Raw genomic sequence first — 18,360 nt, 5'->3', positions numbered from 1 at the left:
CACAGCACCAGGTGAGCTCCTGGCAAGTAGGAGGTTCTGGATGATGTTTATTAAAATGGAATGAAATGAAACCTAGCAGGTTTTGCAAATAAAATGGACGTGTCTTTTCCCCAGAATCGCCAAAGCCTTTTTGGAGAGGAGAGCAAACGAGATGGGCAAAGTGTACCCAGTGTGCGTTCTCTAAACCATTAGCAAGGTTAAAGCTGAGTGTCTCTGCTGTCTGGCCCTAGGACAAGGAATGTTTGCAGTTAACCAAGTTTTATGCGGTAGTCGTTCTACATGGATTTTGCACAGCTCTGCCGATAACAAAGACACGCCATGGAGATATTTGACATTTTTCTTTACAGACCTTGTTCCACTCAGCTCTGGACTCTGAGCTGAACTTAGCTGGCTAATGGCTGTCAGAAGAGCGAAGGAGGCTACAACTTCAAGTCTCCGAAGGCAGCGAAAGAGAGAATGAGACCTACAAAGGCATTTTAGCTTTCACTCCCTTTTTGCGGCTTTGACCACAGGGTTTAAAAATAATTGCAACGGCAGTGATCTGGATACTTAGGAGAGAGCAGAAGCAGTGTGTTTTGAAGTGTTTGCTGTTCTTTTCAAAGAAGTCATCATGATTGTTAGAATAGTTCGTGGAATTATGGTTAGAACAATTTTTAAAAACTTAGCTTTATAAATTTAGCTTTATAAAATTTAGCTTTTAAATGTAGTCTTAAAATAGAGGAATGGAAAAATACATCATGATCCATTAATTCTAAGAATATTCTGAGACATTTACAAAATCATATTTTTGCAGGATATTTCTCATTTGAGAGAAAGGTAAGAAGGAGCAGGTTATCAAGGAGGAGCACCTTGATTAAATGTGTATGTCTCAAAAAGGAGGGGTGTGCATGTGCATAGGGAAAGCCTGGAAGGAGATACTTCAAAACATTAAGAATATGTGTTCTTTTCAGTTTTTGACTGGCAAAACCATTGTAGGTAACTTTCATGGGGTGTTTTTTGTTTTGTTTTGTTTTTTGTGTGTGCCATCCTGACTTAGGATCCGTGTTAGCCTTCTCTGTATGGTTCCAATTTTAGTATACATGCTGCAGAAGCGAGCACAATTTTGATGTTTTTACATATATTTTCTGTGTCTCCTTTTATATGTCTATAGAATTTCCTTTTAGCTTTTCCCTTAGTTCTGCTGTAAAAAACAAACAAACAAACAAAAAACCCCAGAAAACAAAAGATGACTTATTTTGACTTAATAAAATAGTGTACCTTTAGGTACTTCATATAGGGTAGACTCATCTCTAAGCATTTTTCTGAAGTTATCTTACTTTATCTTCATACAAATCCTGCTATTATTTATAGTTATTTGCCAGGGGAAGGATTCGAGGCATGGCAGGGTTAGGGACCGTGGTTGTGGCGACCTGAATGTTGTAAGAAAGAACTCAGATTTCACATCCATGGATTCTCTCCAGAGCTGTGCTCAGAACATTAGACCCCAGGCAATACGTAGGATGCATGGAGGAGGGGGATGGGGGGTTTAGGATGACATGTGCTCGTATTATTTGGGAGGAATTCTGTTCCCAGCCCAGCCTGTTGAAAGCAGTGCAGAAGGCTAGGTACTCAACTTGAAGTAGAGGAAAGATGATCTCTAAATGAACAGGCAGTAGGGTTGACTGGCAATACAAATGGAATTTTTATCCAGAACAAGTTCCCAGTTCTTCATGGCCCAAATGATGGCTACAGAATTTGATGGCCTTTGAAGATTTTGACAGGAGAGTGAGTGGTAATCAACCCTGTTCTTTTTTTTTTTAATAAGAAAAATATCTCTATTTTGTAATGTATGTTACAGTAAAAAGGTCAATATCTTTAATATGTATAAAATTCTTCTATACAAATAAGAATGGAAAAGTACAAGAACAGACAACTCACAAAGGAACGTGTATGACCAGAAATCCCATGGAAAAAAATAACCTTTCTCATTAAAAATATCATAATCAAGCAATAAAATGTGATACCTCTTTCCCTTGTCAAATTGAGAAATGATTGGCATGCAACATTGTGTTAGTATTAGGTATACAATATAATGATTTGATACACGAATGTGACATAAAATGCTACTACAATAAGTGAGCGTCCATAACTGCACATAGTTGCAAATTATTTTTTAACCCCATTCTATTCAACAAATATTACTTGAGACTGTATCCTGGGGACCAGACTCCATTCAAGTGGTTTTGAATGAAGGAAGCCAGGACTTGAGGAAGGCCCCTAGAGCATGGGAGAGAGATCAGGTTAGGCTTAGCACGCGAACAGGAATGCTGAGGGCCATCTGCATGCTCCTTTCCAGTTTCCAATGTGATTTCTTTAAATGTTTTACTTTTTCTTATTTTATGTACCAAAGAACTTCATAAAATGGAAAGACAAGCAGTATTTAACAAATACTTACTATATACTAGGCACGATGCTAGAATTTTTTCTCATTCTAGCTCATGCAATCTCCTGAAAGACTCTTTTTAGGAGGTCATGGTTGCATACTAGCCACCTGAAGCTCGGAAGAGTCAGTGAACACGCTGTGAACTCTGGGCCGCTACCTCCATATGCAGAACTCTGGCCATTGCACTGAGCTGCATGGGTTCTCGGTTGCCTAAACCTGACATATTGGAGCAGGTGCATTTCTACAAAAGGGAGAGGTTCTTAATCAACTTGGTACCTCTTTCAGCTTCTTTGTCACCTATAAAAGGAGTTCCAGTTTGAGCATGCTCAGCTGGTAGTTTCTCTGAAAATTTCTCCGGCTATTCCTCAACTGAGTCAGGACCCACTTGACACATTTATGCCCCCCCCCCCCAATTCAGGCCTTAAGCCTTAGATTTATTTTTTTCCCTCATTAGCCTCCTCTGGAATCGGGCTCAGGAAAGTTCAGTGCCTAGGTGGACAGCTTTTTATAAACAAAATTTACTGAAATATAGCCAAGTTCATTTGTTCACATACACCTCTGGCTGTTTTTATGCTACAATGACAGAGTTGAATGGTTGCCAGAGAGACTAGCCTTCCAGGTCCAAAAAAACCCCACCGATCATCACATACTTTGTCGTATTTTCTACCTGGGTCCCCTGTTGCTCTTGCGCCTGACTGCTGTTTTAGTTCAGTTCCGTCTTTGTTCCAGAAACCCACCATGATTAAGCCAGCCCTGTCCACTCCCTGCCCCGCCCCTTCCTTCACCTTGGTCACAAGTTGGAGGGAGAGACAGAAGGCTGGCTCCGGTCTTGGAGAAGTCCACAATTACAAGAAAAGACGAAAAACAGAACTGTCAGATACAGAGCTGCAGAACCTAACAGCAACCAACAGACCGATTTCAAAGCGAGACAAAAGACAGACATTTAATGGCGTCTGGAGTTGCAAAAACATTTGAGAAAAACTGAGCAATGAGAAAAGTCTACAGAACTTGACCATGAGCAGCTCACTGGTGACCCTTGGAGCTGTAGTTGTCAGTTGAGTGACGTGGGAAGAAACCAAATTTCTGGCAGTGAAGACGATAAGGATCTGGATTTCCAGAATGGACTTTGAATTACTGGCTGAGGAGGTTAGCACTTCCTGCCTGCCTAATTTCTCATGGGCAATTTTGTGATTTTGTTTCCTTATTTAGCTTCTCTGCACATTAAGAAGAGCTAGTTATGCTCATCATCTGTAATCAAGCAGCTGTTGCCTCCGGAGGCTCTCTGGACAGCCACAGTCCACGTGCCTCCTTCCTCTGAATCTCTCGATGAGTGTTTGGTTTCACTGAAGTTTTGTGTTTTTTTTTTTCTTTTTTCTTTTCCTCTTCTTGAAAGTGTGGAGATTTTGTTTTTGTCCTGGTCTGTGCTCCTTGAATCCTTGATAGCAGAAGCCCTGATATGTTAATGAGGTCATGTCTTTGCTGGTGGACAGATAGATCAATGGCTTTCAGGTGTTAATGAGATGTCCTCAAAATTTATGCCCATTGTTAGAGAGCTGATGGCTCCCTGCTGAACCATTAGCCTTTCTTCAGAGGACCAAAGGCATTTTTTCACCTCTGCATAAATGTCACTCATCAGGCTTGGATATGCAGTAGAAATCCCAACTGTCTCAGTGGTGCACTTCTCTCCCTGCTTCTTCAAACTTGACTGTCTCTGACCTCAGAGAGAACTGGTCCTCTCCTTTTCAGCCGTGCATTTGGTCCCCATTTCTATCGCTTCCTCTGGGCATCACCACTTTTCTCACCTTCATCCAAGTGGTGTGGACCCCGCCTTCCCATTGAAAATACTCTGGAAAGTTCATTACTGATACCCCAACTGTCAAATCCACTGACTTCTTTCTCATTGCCTACCAGACCCCGCAAGCGTCTCCCTGGTCCCTTTCCCAAAACTCTCTTACAGCTTGTGCTAGGGATCCGGCTGTTTTCTTGTTCTTCTCCTTTTCTGATCCCTTGCTTCTCAGTCATTTTTGTGCAATCTGGTTTCTCTGTTCCTTCATGCTGTGGCTTCTCAGATTTCTGTTCCAGGCCTTATTTTCTTTATTTGCAAATTCTTCCCGGGATCCTTCGCCCTCATGAGCGAGTTCATCTATCTTTCAAATGCTCAGATAACTCCCAAGTCTGTATCTCTGGTCACTCTCTTTCTCTCTCTCTCTCTCTCTCCTGAGCTCAAGACCAGCGGTACCCGGTAATCATTTCTGCAATGACGGGAGATTTTTCTGCACCAGTGATGCAGTAACCACTAGCCTCGTGTGGCTATTGAACATCTGAAATGTGATTAGTGTGAGGAATTGAATTTTTAGTTTTGTTTCAGTTTGAGAGCGAGCGAGAGAGAGTGCGCATGAGCAGATGGGGGGAGGGGCAGCGGGAGATGGGGAGAGAGAATCTCAAGCAGGCTCCACATCGCGGTAGAGCCTGACATGGGGCTTATTCTCACGACCCTGAGATCATGACCTGAGCCGACATCAAGAGTCAGAAGCTTAACCGACTGAGTGACCCAGGCACCCTGAATTTTAAGTTCTATTTCATTGGAGCCCATCTAATCCCCCCAATATTTCCTCCCCTTCTACTCCCCATTTCATTAAAATAGCATCATCATCTACACAGTTAGCCAAATGCCCGATCGGATTTGTGTTTGATTTTTTCCTTCACCTCACACTGACAGTCAGTTGTTTCCATTGGCAAAGTATTTCTCAAATCTGATTTCTCCTTTACTGCTTTATGACCAGTATCCATTATTAATGGCTTTTAGTGCATTATCCAATCACATCGCACACATATGTGCATGCGCACCTGCACACACACACACACACACACACACACACGCATTCATGATCGATATTTGCCATTTTAAGTGCTAAGACACACCTGTCTGTACAGCCAGGCAGATAATCCTGGTTACAAACTTGAAAAGAACAATGCCTCTTAAAGAACTATCAAAAATGTTGAATTCTCATGAGACTGTGGACCCTGAGAAACAGACTGAGGGTGTTGGGGGGGGGGGGGGGGGGGGGGGGGGGGAGCCTGGTGGTGGGCATCAAGGAGGGCACGGATTGCATGGAGCACTGGGTGTGCTGCATAAACAATGAAGCTTGGAACACTGAAAAGTAAAATAAAATAAAATTGAAAAAAACAAGGAAGGGGAAAAATCAAAACATAAAGCCATAATAAAGAAATCAGTTTTATTTAGCAGTTTAAAAAAATGTTGAATTCCTTAGACTCTTCTTTTCTCTGGGTGCTCTCTTTGGCCTTCCCTCCCTGTTATTTCTCATGCCGCTTGTGGCACAAACTAGTGTTGCAAAGAGGCTGCTAATACTTCACTTCTCCTGCTCCTTATAGACCTTTCAGTGGTTGACTTCAGTTCCTCCCCACCATCTAGTGATTTCAGCAGCAACTATATGGTGTACTTAGGCTGTGGCCAGAAGCTACTTTGAGGGACAGTTTTCTAGTTCTTCTGATGCCATACAGCAGACCCTAAGGAAGAGATGGGGAGGTTGCCAGGGTCAGAGTCAGGAGCCCCGGATTTCACTCACAAAGCACCAGCCTCTGGAGGTCTTCCCAATCCTAAAGGTCTATCGTAGACTCCAAGGAACCCACACAGCGTGGAAAACACTAGGAATGCGCAGGGAAACCTCAAGAACTCACCACGGTGGTGATCACATCCGATCCTCAGTTGATGTTGCTGTTTTAGTTGCTTGTCCTTTTGGTTAAAAGTTGGAAATATTCTCTTATTTAAGTGATGGGGTTTGGGACAGTTAGGTTTGCTTTCAACACACTTAGCACTTTAGTGGAGAAAAGCTAGCCTTTTCAAGAAATGATGCTAGATCGATTGAATATCCATAGGCAAAGAAATGAACCTTGAACTAAGTCTTACACCTTATACAAAAAATTAGCTCAAAATGGATCACGGACGTCAATGCAAAATATAAAACTTAGAACGTTTAGGGAAATGACTTGTAAAAAGGGGAGGAGGGATCAAACAAAGATCACAAGATTAAGTGGAAAATAATTCCTCAAAAAGTTGATCGTAGAGTTGCCATACAACCTAGCAATTCCATTCCTAGGAATCTATCCAAAGGAATCAATATAAGTTCACACAAAAAAAAGTGTACATGAATGTTAATAGGGACATTATTCATAATAGCCAAAAGGTAAAGACGGCGTAAATGTTCATCAACTGATGGATAAGCCAAATGTAGTATGTTTATAAGGTGCAACATCATTCAGGGGCACCTGTGGGGCTCAGTCGGTTAATCATCTGCCTTCTGTTCAGGTCATGATCGTCATGGTCCTGGGATTGCGCTCCTGTCATCGGGTTCCCTGCTCAGCAGGGAAACTGCTTCTCCCTCTCCCTCTGCTCTTTGTGCCACTTGCACACACTCTCTCTCACACTCTCTCATCTTAAAATAAATAAAATCTTAAAAAAAAAAAAAGATGGAACATCCCTCCACTGTAAAAAGGAATGAGACACAGATATATGCTACACCATGGGTTCAGCTGAAACACAACGCTAATTCAAAAAAGCTAGATCCAAAGATCACATATTATGTGAAATATATGAAATAGGAAAATCCAGAGGTAGGAAAGCATTCAGTGGTTGTCAGGGAGCAGCACTGGGAAGATGGAGAGTGAGTGTGATGAAAATGGGAAGGGGTGGAAACGTTCTGGGGTTCAGCGATACGTTTTAGAGTGGTGATGACCGCACCACCTTGTGAATACACTTAAAAGTGTACACTCTGAAAGGGCGACTTCTCTCGTGCATGAATTATATCTCTACAAGAAAGAACAGAAGGAAAAAGAACCTCTGTATGCAACTACCACATAAGCCAGCAGTCGCACTCCTGGTCATTCATCCCATAGAAATGAAGCCTCTGGTTCACTAAAAAACAAAACCAAAGACAAACTGTACGTGAGTACTCATGATGGCTTTATTCTAATAGTCAAAACAAGATGTTCCTCCGTGGGTGATGGTCAGCGCTGTTACAGTCTTGGAAGCTGCCACACTACATCCCCCCTGGACGGAATGCCAGAACGTGGTGCCTAGTGAAGCAGTGGCCCGTCGTCAGAGCTTCCCTGCTGAGTGGTTCCGTGGCTGTGGCATGACTGCAGTGACTGAATTATAGGAATGGGAAGCAGGTGAGTGACTGGCAAGGGTGAAGAATGTGGAAAGGAGACGGGGGGGGGGGGGGGGGGGGGGGGAAAGAGGTCTGACCCTGGACGAAGCAGATAGGGTCCTTGCGAGGACGGACATGCTCGGTATCTCGACGTCATCAGTGTCAGTGGATCGACAAATCCTGGTTGCGATCATGTTGCCATATTCCCATGGCGGGGATCTAGGCGAAGAGCATGGGGGTCTCTCGGTATCACTTCTTACAAGCGCATGCAGCGCTACAATGAAGCAACATTTAAAGGCTTAAGTAAAACGAAAAAACGAGTCCTAAAATTGGCCTCTGGAGGTTCTTGCCAGTTTAAAGTCAGGGGAAGAACGAGAAAGCTCTAAGATACATCGGTGGCCCTGAAAGGGTCTGTAGAAATCGTTCAGCTTGAAAGAATGTGCCAGGGCGAGGGCACACTGGGGGAGCAGCAGGAAGGCGGGAGGGTCCCGTCAAGGGCGTCTCTGGTGGAAGGGGCTGTTTTGCTAGCGAGTTCAGCTGATCAAAAACCTCCGACTCCAGGCAGGACCCTTGGACTTTGGAGAAGGGATTCTAACGGGCAGGTTTATGTGGCAATTCGGCAGGCTATAGTCCCCGCTTACTTACTTAAACACTCATAGCCCAGGTGTTGCTCTGAAGGCATATGGTAGAAATGATTAACATTCATAACCAGTAGACGCTGAGTAAGCAGATTATCCTACGTAATCTGGGTGGGCCTGACTGAAGCAGCTGAAGGACCTCAAGGAGGGAATTGAGGCTTCCCTGAAGAAGAAGAAATTCTAAGGGGTGGGGGGGGGGGCAAAATGCGTGAAGGGGACAGGGAGGCACAGGCTTCCAGTTATGGAGTAAATAGGTCATAGGAGTAAAAGGCACAGCCCAGAGAAGTGGAATGACTGTGTTCACTGGAAACTAATGTCATTTTGTGTGTTCCTTGTACTCAGATGAAAACATTTTTTTAAACAAAGAAGAAATTCCGCCTGTTGATTGCAGATTCGGTTCCTACACATTCATGTTACGCCCGAGATTTCCACACTGTCCTGTTTGGTGGTCTTAGATTTGCTAGTGCAACACCTACAATTGCATTGCCTACTTCCATGCAATAAGTCTCTTAATCTACATCTTAATATATACAGTTGACCCTTGACCAACACTGGCTTGAATTGTACAGGCTCCTTTTTATCATAGAATATAATTTATAGTGGTGTTCTTATATGCAGTTTTTTAAAATATATAAGTACTGCAAATGCATTTTTTCTTATGGTTCTCTTAATATTTTATTAGTTTATGATATAAACATTATAATAATACATATAAAAAGTATATGTTCATCAACTATTGGTGTTATCAGTAAGGCTTCTGGTCAACAGTAGATTATTAGTAGTTCAGTTTTTTGGGAAATTCAAAGTTCTACGTGAATTTTCAAGGGCATAAACCAAAAAATAAAATTTCTTGAGGCGGCTGGGTGGCTCAGTCGATGAAGTGTCTGCCTTCAACTCAGGTCATGATCCTGAGGTCCTGGGATGGAGCCCCACGTTGGGCTCCCTGCTCAGTGGGGAGCCTGCTTCTTCCTCTCCCTCTGCTGCTACTCCTGCTTATTCTCTCTCTTTCTCTCTCTCTCTGAAATAAATAAATAAATAAATAAATTCTTAAAATAAATAAATTTCTTTGTCTTTCTCTGTGTCTGCCTCTCTTGTATTTAATCAAACTTCCACTGAAACAAGCTAGGAGCTAGATACTGAGATTACAAACACAAGTGATCAGAGCTCTGTCTCCTTCAAAGACCTGTTCAGGGTCTCTCATGAAAGAAACAAGCATAATTGAGTAAAGACTAGTGCCTTGCCCTAAGAAAAGAGATTAGTCTCTACCATCTTTAGAGATTCATTTTCCATTTGGAGACAGGGTGGGAGGCATCCATGACATATCATTTGTTCATGATTTTGTGGAATTTTTGAAGTATTTGAACTGAATGCCCAGTAGCACACTTGACCCCAAAGTGGGGTGGGGTCAAGTGTGCCGAATTCTTCTCAGTTGTTCACATTCTTTACATATGAACTATACATTCCCTGCTGATAATACTAGGAAACTCATTTTACTAAAGCAAACTTTGTGGAGCTATTCCCTATCGCCACTTTGTCCTTTTTTTTTTTTCTTCCTTTTTTTCCTGCATAGACTGAACATGAATATCTGATTATACATTCTCACGGAATGTCGGGCTCAGTTCACATGTTAGATGATGAAGTTGTGGGCTCTGTGACATGCAACCTCTCTTTGGGTTCTGATTTTTACCTCTCTTTCAAAACTCTATCTGCTGTCCAAAAATAGCTTTCTGGTTTTGTTATTGTATCTGCTGTATGATTTTAAACCAGAATAGTTATTTTTTCTTTGCCAGGTTTTGGATATCGAAGTAAAGATACTACAACTTTTGTTAGGAATCATGACTTTAATTTACTTGTTTAGGGACTTTTCAGAGCAGTTCAGTGTGATGGTTAAGAGGATAGCTTTGGGGACAGTCTGGCAGGCTTATACCAGTCTCAGTGTCCTTATCTGTGAAACACTGATAGTAATAAGTCTGCAAAGATTAACTGAAGTGGCTAGCTGAGAAGTACAGCTAACGTGCAGGGAGTACTGTGAGTCTTGCTGTGGTTCTGTCATCCCAGCAGCACTGTAGAAGTGCCCCTTTGGTTACAGCATGTGTCCTATAACACTAGTGAGTCACGGAATTTGTAGGAAGGCAGACAACTCATCATGGCTAACAAAGACACTGACTGTCTAATCAGGGTAATTCTTAATTTTCAAAAAAATCTTGAGAGATATATTGCACTTAACCGTTTTTAAAGCATCCGCCTCCTCATCAGCTTTGTTCCCCATACACATTTCTAGGACCTGCAAAGGCACATCTGGTTTTCCATTCCACAAAGAAGTGGTTCTTCAAGAAACGGAGGAGGGTTCCCAAGGTCAAAATCTCAAACAAGGGAGATATTGAGCTAGAACTCTAGTTCTTTCGATTCTGTGTTTTCCCATCGCGCCTCACTTATTTTGTCTCAATCAAGTATTCACGTTCCCTAAAAGTGAAGAATTTGGGAGGACGCCTATGTGGTTCAGTCAGTTAAGTGGCTGCCCTCAGCCCAGGTCATGATCCCAAGATTCTGGGATCGAGCCCCACATTGGTGTCACTGCTCAGCGGAGAGCCTGCTCCCCTCTCTCTCAAATAAATAAGTAAAATCTTTAACAAAATAAATAAATAAATAAAGTGAAGAATTTAATTCTAACAAAAACATCCCCATTTTCCAGTGACTTCCTTTTTAACACGCCTCACTGAAGAGGGGAGATACACAGTCTGTGTCTCTCAGGATTTGCTCTGGTCAGGGCTGCCCGGGCTGCGCTCCCTCTTCTGTACCAACATCTCCGTCATTCTGTCTTTCAGGACACAGTTCAACACTCATATCTACTTGATCACCCTTGACCGTTCCTTTCCTATCCAACTCCCTGAACATTTATCCTGTTCTCCTTTTTATTGCTAATTACCTTTCTCTGTGCGTGCCTATTTCTTCAGTGTGGCTGTTGGCATTCTTATGCAGAGGGACCATAGCCTAGCACTGGACAGAGTTCTTTGATGGTGACGACTGTGCTAAGAAGAGTGATAATGATGATAATACAGACTGCAGTCCCTCCAGTTAGCCTTTTTGCTGGTGTGCGCCCCATGGCTGTGACCGTGGCTGTGACCTTGGCAGTCACCCTCAGTGGGTCACCGATTGTTCACTTGTATTCATTCATTTGACCGATATTTTCTGAGAGTTTATACCAGGCCCTATAACAGCTTCTAGGGTTATGAAGACAAAGAAGGTCTGAACTCAGGGACTTGCATTTTAATGGAAGAGACGGACTTAAATACATACAGTGACATGATATATGTTTCAAGTGCTCTAATAGGAATGTTATTAGGATGGCAAAATGAGGGAAAGATTTCTAAGTTATTTAGAGGGGAGTGGTGGGTTCAAGAAAAACTCCAGAGAAGATGTGGGGCTTGCAGCAAATCCTAAGAGATGAGTAAGTGGGACAAGCTTACTTATGTCTGGTTTTTTTTTCTTTTCCTTTTTCTGCTATTGGCAGCGAATATGTCCCAAGGCATGACAAGACCACTAGTTTAAAGTGCCTGGAGCTAAAACAGAACTGGAGATTTTGACCTTCAAAAACTGGAGTAGAAGGTAATGCCATGATCTAATTTAAAGAAATAAATTACCCGTTATTTGGAGAAGTTGACTGTGAGATAACCCAGAATTGTGTTAAGATCATGTTCCAAAGAGGTTCCTCATCTCTGCCACTCTATGGGATTCTAAAGGGTTACAAAGAAAAACCAGAATGCTCTGCATTTGAGACTTTCACAGAAACGGTGTGTAGATGTGTCTCACTGTACAGTAATAGGCAAAATCTCAACATCACTTAAAATCTCAACATAACATATTTTATTCAATATATGGTACTGTGTGCCAGGTACCATTACAGGAGCTGAGTTTCTAGCAATGAGTAAAATAGCAACAAATTATTACCCTCCTGAAGCTTACATTCTAGTGGGAGGAAATCAATAGCAAGCAAATAAATAAGTAAATCATATAATACATTTAGGGGAAAAAAAGCGTTATGGGGAAAAATAAAGTAGGGAAGGGAGGTAGGGAGTTTTGGGTGGGGTGGGGTAAGCAAGTTGCAATTTTGAATAGACTGATTTGTAAAGGTCTCACTCAGAAGAGGGCAATCAAACCAAAATGTGAAAGAGATGAAGGCCCAAGCTATATAAATGTGTGGGAGAAGAGAATTCTAGGCTGAATAAATAGTATATGCAAATGCCCTGGGGTGGGGCTATGGCTGGTCCATTAAGGAACATCAAAGAGGCCATTGTGGCAGGAATGGAATAAGTGAGGAGAAGAATATGAGGTTAGGGAAATGACTAGGCAACAGATGGTTGTCCATCTGTCCATTAGGGAAATGACTAGGGGACACTATGTTGGCTTTAACTCTGAGTAATCTGGGGAGACATTGGAACTTTAAAGCATGATCTATCTTCTGTTTCAGTGGCAAACCTAAGCTGCTGTATTGAATATATTCTCTCAGAGAGCAGAGGCAGAATTAGAATAATTAGGAGATGTTTCTCAGTAATCCAGGTAAGAAGTAATGTAGCCATGATGCATCATTGATGGACCGTCATGATGGTCCATGATGGTAACAGTGGTATATATAATGAGAATAGGTCAGAATCCGAATATAATTTGAGGATAAAGTCAATAGGGTTTGCTGATGGATGAGATACATTGTAGGAGACAAAAAAGAAAGATATACGTGCTTTTGATCTCATCTGTTTGCTATTAACTGAGATGAGGAAGACTATGGGAGAGGCAAGTTCTGAAGTAAGATCAAGTTTGGACAAATTGTACATGAGATATTTACTGGAAATTTAAGTAGAAATGTTGAGTAACAACTGAATATATGAAATGAGAAGTTAGGGGAAAAAAATCCATGTGACAGATACAGATTTTCGAGTCATTGGCACCTAGATGGTATCTCAAGTCATGAGACAGGATAAATCCCCAATGAAACCAGTTTAAACACAGAACAAATTCCTGGACTACCCCAGTATTTAGAGGCTGTGGATATGAGAAAGAACAAGCAAGAAGTCTACAAAAGAGTAGCCCTTAAGGTGGGAAGAAAGGTTTGTGGAATGTGTGGTGTGCTGGAAGCCAAGCAAAAGAAGCTACAGAAGGAGCATATCCAATACTGTCTCCAGTATTTCAGTAGGTCAGATGAATGAGAAGGGAGAATCTGTCATTGCATTTAGCAATGTGGTAATCATTGGTGACTTGATAGGAGCGCTTGTCAGTGTGGAGTGATGGGGAAGAAAGCCTGACGAGATTGGATTTAAGAGAGAATGAGGACAGAGAAATTGGATACAGCAAATATAGACAGCTTCTTAAATGAGTTTATTTTAAAGTGACCAGAAAAATGGAGCTAAAGCTAAGGAATACAGCATTTTTTGTTTGTTTGTTTATAAGGGGGTAAAAATATTATGACTATATAACTCCATCATCCTTATTGGAAGAATAAAACTATATGCCCAGAGTAGGGACAGCCCAAAATCTGGGTACCTACATCATTATGCTTCCTCTGTAAAAGACTAAATGTTCTAAGAGATTGAATTCTTTCAGGAGAATTTTTTCCCCTAATTTAACCAAAGTGGCAATCAGAATAGTTTGACTTAAGCCAAATTGTGAAATCATGAGCCTGAAAGCTGACAACCAAAGTCAAGTTTCAACAGTGATATCCCTGGTTGATTTCACTCTTAGAAGAACATTGTCAGCTTAATGGCAACTTTAAACAATAATTTGGTGACAAAACTATGAAAATTTGATCATATAAGTCTACACATTTAATTTAAGGATTACACTTAGACAAATCACAAAATGTAGGGGTAAAAGCAACTTTGAAGAGGATTTACTTTAATATGCACCTTTTATCAATTGGTAACTTGAACTCCAAAGGTATAACTAAGATCCCAAAGCCAGTAGAACAGGGCTGGGACTAGACCCGAGTTCTTATCGTCCCCGTATTATGTCTCAATCTCATTTCAACCTGGAAGAATGCCCTGCCAATGCCTCAGTGGCCTGTGTTTCACTTTCTATGGCAATTTTCCATGAAGAACAGACATTACAAGAAAAAGCTGCTAATTCAGCTAGTAAATGCTGAAGTCAGCACTATTGATTGCTTTCCCCTGCGGTTAGCTGCTAAAATAAGGAATGAATGCCCAGAAGCTGTGTTTCAGTCTGTGTGTGTTTATGGAGCACCTTCTGTATGCCAAGCATCGTGCAGACCTGTAAGGAGAAGATGAATTCCGGCCTTCCTGAGGGCTTATGTCATTGCTGTAGAGGAGAGGGAGAAAAAGGCCTGACAGTTTCTGGGCTAGGAACCTTCCTGTGCCATCCCTTCTTATATCTCAGCACAGCCATGGGGGTGGGGACGGTCATTCCCTTTTCACAACTTAATAAAACTGGAGTTAAGAAGGTTAGTCAAGTTGCTCCAGGAACAACTTGGGAAAATGTTGCTGAGTGTAGGGACCGTGTTTTCTTCATACATACTCGCTGGGCAGCTGGAGCCTGATATTTTACTGACATGGTAAGAGCCTCTTTCATTTACGTTTTTGGGGGACCAGAAGGAAAATGTGAGGAAAAAATTATAACAGAACCTAAGAGCACCTTGCATGTGTTTTGACCAAGTAACTCAAAGAAGGGCTGCTGTGCTGTCCTTTTATGTCTGGGTAGGGTGGGGGAGGGGAAGAGGGCATGGGAAGTTACTCAAAGTTGCATTGTTCCAGCTAATGTCCATGATGCCACACTATATGAGCATCTTTTAACAAGTTGGTTGTGAATTTTAATGTTTAGAATTTAGTGACCATTCATGTTGCTCTATCTTTGAAAAAGTTGGATTGTAATAACTAAAGGAACTTATTAGTAACTAAACTTTATAACTAAACTAACTCTTTATAACTTAAGATAAATGGGTATTAAATCTAGTGGCAGAAAACATACATCTAGGAGTTGATCACCTAGATTTTGGTCCTGACTCTGCCTCTTACTAGCTCTGGGACTGGTGGCAAATCACTTGGGTTGGACTCCCTGAGTCCTAGTTTGTTCATCTTTAAATGAACATAACGATGAGTGTTACTGGGCATAGTTCTTGAGCAAACTGAGATAATATATATAAAAGTGCTTTATAAATTCTAGAATACCAATAAAAATCTGAGTTATCATCATTTTTATAAGTATTCTTAATTCTGATTGCAGTATAAGGTATCTTTTGACATACCAGGGTTATCCAGGAATTTTTTGTCTTTTCCGCTGGTGCTTCTAAGAGTCTTTGCTTTTGAGTGACACAGAGCTGCAAAATCCAGTTATATCTCCGGGGCCACTTCAAAGAATCCCTGACTCTCAGAAGTTCGAGAGCCCTTGGAGGAAACAATGACTCCTGGAGTACCTTGGACTCCAACCCAATTCCCAGGCACTCTCCTATGCCGGGCCTAACAGTGGGCGTGAGAGTGTATAGGCCTAGGAAATGGGATAGTATTTTGGGAGTGCCGTGTGTTGGTCATCAAAACTACTCAAAATGAAAAATATGGGCCATTCTTAAGGAAAATATACTTATACAATGATTAATGTGTTGAACCTGGGTCACTGTACTTGATTTTGTACTGTTGGCCCCTAGAAGACTTGGAATTTCCAATGTGTAAGCGAAACAACAGATTTTCTCTGGAATTAACATGAAGGATGTGATCATTAGAAACACCCTCAACGTATTGAGACCTTGCATGGAAATCTAATTTTGCACAGAAATTTCATTTAAAACCTATGAAAGAAAAGACGGAAGGTAAAATTATTGTATTAGGAACATGAGAAGATTCAATTAGAGTTGCGGCTCACATTTTCTTTTAAATTAAATGATGTGGCGTCTTTATTGTTTCCCAACTTAACTATCGCATTCGTGATTGCCATGGATGGAAGGTAAATTGTTCTGATTTAATGGGTTGAAGTTACTGCAGAGGGATTTGATAATCAGAGTTCTTCTTAGCTTCTCATAATTGAAATAGATTTTCACTAAATATACAGTGTTAACAATTTAAATAAGATGGCTTTTATCAGCTGAGAGCAATTTTCATGGGACAAATTTAAGCCTGTACCTTTCTGACTTTGTGGGCAAAAGATTTGATTAAAATTGACCAGCTAAGTGTGACTGCCCTTTAGAGCAATGGAACATTCTAATGAAAAGCCCATTTTCTGAGGACTGGTGAGCAGTAGGTGGCCGGAGTCACCTGTGTGGTTTGGTCTGAGGAGCAGCTCTCTCTACATGAAACGGAGAACAGAGAAGCAGAAATAACTTTCACCGGCCAAAGTTGGCCAAATGAGATTGTAGTCACCTTGGTCGGGAATTGCTTGGTCACAAGTAAGAGAAATCTGTTCAGAGTTACTTTAATATAAAAGAGGCACCAGTTGCTAAAAAACGGGGTATCTTTCAGAGCAGGGAGTGTAACGAGCCTCATGGATGGCTGGAACCAGAGACTGGACCGCAGGTGGGAGCCCAGGCAGCCTGTTGGCTTTTCTCCATATCGGCGCTTGGTTTCACACGTTCTCTTGTCGTTGCTTCTCTTGGCATATCTGCTTCAGCGTTGTCTTTCCAGACCCTGGCTTTCTCTGGCCACTTGCCCATGGGCCTGATGAAGCCACCCCAGACCAAAACAAAGGTGATAGAGCCAGTCCTGAAGTCCTTTGCATTCTGATTAAACGTCTTGGAGTTCAAGGACTACTTAATTCATTCTGAAACTGACAGTACAGTCTGGCCTTGGGGATCCTGGGAATTCTGAGCAAGTCCCCGAACTCCAAGGAGAACATCTGGGGGCTGGGTGTCAGCCTATTGGCATGACTTGGTCAGGAAGAATCTGGGAAAACTTGAGAGCTCAGCAGGTGCTCTTGCTTCTTCCCTGGTCACCCCATTGGGGGTACCTGCTTCCCTCACACTGCCTCCCCTGATCCCCATCTTCTGTCTTTGTCAGCATCAGACCTTTCAGTAGACTCCTCTTCATGGTCTCCATTGCTATTTGTACCTTCCAGCCATGACCTCTCATTTGTTCAGCTATGATCTGACACCATCTAGCAAACATGGAACCCTCTGTGGCTGACGGAGAATACTTGTTTCCCAGAGGCCTTCAAGCAATGACTCAAATGGTGAGAATGCCAGATGTGAGGCGGGAGTCATGTGAGGTCAGAAGGGTCAGACAGACTTGGGTTTGAATCCCACCTCTGCTACTTTTAGAAGTGAGAACTTAAAACCTTGGTTGGCATCTCTGCTCTGGTGTTTTTAATCATTTCATTTCTACTTACCCCACAGAGCTGCTGTAAGCATGAAGTGCGGTAAGGGATGTAGGTATATTAGGTACCCAGGTTCAGTAGGTTTTCAGTTAATGATAACCCCTCAGTCTTACCCCTTCTGCAAGCCCTTCACTCAACTCCCATTACAAGAACGCTCACTTTCTTAGAGTAAGATTAGCACCTTGTAGAAACCTTTAGAAAATCTACTGGTTTCTCTTCCCATATCAGGTAATTCCCCTTTCTGATACACAGACTGGAAAGAGGCTCTCACACTCTTCCAGTGAAAGGTGTGGTTGGTTACAACCTCCAAGACAACGAAGTGTTCCAAGACAAAGAGGCATTTCAGATCTAAAAGGTGTGTGTGGACATCGTGGACCAAGGAAAACATGGGCAACGCGTTTCTAGTGACACCACCTTTTAACCCTGGAAGCTTCTTTTTTATATGGCTTATTAACTTACATATATGCAAACGTGGGCGTGGTCATAAAGATAATCTTATGAACAGGTGCTACGTTTTTGCCACCGGTTCTATATTCACCATATACAGTGTATCACATTTTATCTCACACAAAACCCTCAAGTCATCCCATCTCACGGATAAGGAGCTGAGACTCAGAGCTGTGCAGTAAGCGGTCTAAGGTTTGAGTGCATTAGAAGATACAGGGATTCCAAGCCCCCAAATGATGCTTTTGACCACTTGTAACATGATGTGCTGCGCTCCGCAGTTTCCCGTGCCGCTTTCATTGTCGTCAGTCCCCACCACCGCACTCACAAAGCCACCTGGGCCCTCAACCTGCTGGGCAGCGCAGAGAAACAGCACCCCCACAGC

At 42.1% G+C, this 18,360-nt stretch overlaps 1 non-coding gene across 1 annotated transcript; it reads right to left on the bottom strand.

Annotated features, from left to right (window-relative positions):
• Positions 1-990: 990 nt before the first annotated feature.
• On the bottom strand, positions 991-1,098 carry LOC132009488 (U6 spliceosomal RNA). The gene has a single exon (XR_009401960.1). It is a non-coding gene; the product is annotated as a U6 spliceosomal RNA (small nuclear RNA).
• Positions 1,099-18,360: the final 17,262 nt, after the last annotated feature.

Source organism: Mustela nigripes, chromosome 1 (genome assembly GCF_022355385.1).
Source record: "Mustela nigripes isolate SB6536 chromosome 1, MUSNIG.SB6536, whole genome shotgun sequence".
Taxonomy (NCBI): domain Eukaryota; kingdom Metazoa; phylum Chordata; class Mammalia; order Carnivora; family Mustelidae; genus Mustela; species Mustela nigripes.
This window is presented reverse-complemented; position numbering and strand designations above follow the sequence as displayed.